The following is a 1333-nucleotide window of genomic DNA, read 5'->3' as shown; positions in this document are numbered from 1 at the left end:
ATAGGGAGATTTCAGCTCATAACCTTGGCCTCCTTGCAGATGTTCTCTATTCCCGGCGGACTGTCCCCAGCCGTGTGCTATATGCTCCAGCGGCCGGCGATGCCTTGGAAGGTCTATAGAATCTGCACCCAGTGTGGAATTTTGGTAGTAGTAATTTTCCACCTTCTCAATTTCCGTAGGCTGATATTCATGAGTCTCATGTATTTCCCAATTGTTTTAGTCTGAAAACTTGAAAGATCGTGACTCTTCTGCTGTTGCTACATCTGTGCTGTTTTAGGGAGATTTCAGTTCATAACCTTGGCCTCCTTGCAGATCTTCTCTATTTTTTTGTGAATTCAGTTTCGAATTTTCAATCATCATCCAATATAAATTTTTGCATTTAGGTTAATTTAATGATGTTCATAGCCGTGAATTCAGTTTCTATGCTTTCACTTGACCGATCAGACAATTCAGTTCATAGGCAACTGCTTGATGCAACTGGCAGTTTGCCAAGGATGAATTTTACATTACAGGAAGGATGAAATAATAATATTGACATTAATTTTACTCGATGGTTTGTGTCATATACCACTGGCTTGCTGTCACTTCTGTTGCTTGCAGAGACTCCTTGATGCTAACCCAAAACATAATGTTCACAGGTGCAACAGATGGACATCCGTAGATCGGTCATGTACACAGATTAATTTGTCTGTCGTAATCCATGGTGTTGTAAGCATATTTCACTAATAAAAAGTAAGCATCCTTCTCTTATCTCCAGCTTGCAAACGGGGACTCCAAAAGCTATACATAACTATACTTCTGCTAGACTGCTGCATCGAGTGTAACATCCTAAGATGGATGCGGTCAGCATATATTCATCATTCTTTTCACTCAATGGTGAACTATGCACGGTACTGTTGGTCTGATTAATTACTTCAATTTGTGCCATTAGTGCATACACTAGGATCAAAGAGCTAACACAAAATTACATTTTAGGAGGTAAAAAAGGTATTAATGTCTTACTTCTTCACAATACGTGGTCTAAATAATCCATACTGATAAAATAGCTTATTTGAATTTAACAATTCTTGCTTGAATAGTTGTCTAAGTGATCTTACTCTTTTGCTTCCTATGTTTGGTTTGCATCTAACCTTATATTATAATAGGCGATGCATTCAGCATTGCCTTTTGAGCTCTGAGTGCAGATGTGATGAATGCATGTGAGATAATACTACTAGCTCTAACCTCTAAATCCATAATTGCAATCTCTGTCGTGAATAAAAATACGGCATTGGTCTTAATTATTATTTTTCTTGCATATCATTCTATATCATTTCATACGTCCACATTGTGT

This window comes from Lolium rigidum, chromosome 6 (genome assembly GCF_022539505.1).
Source record: "Lolium rigidum isolate FL_2022 chromosome 6, APGP_CSIRO_Lrig_0.1, whole genome shotgun sequence".
Taxonomy (NCBI): Eukaryota; Viridiplantae; Streptophyta; class Magnoliopsida; order Poales; family Poaceae; genus Lolium; species Lolium rigidum.
Note: the sequence above shows the minus strand (reverse complement) of the source record.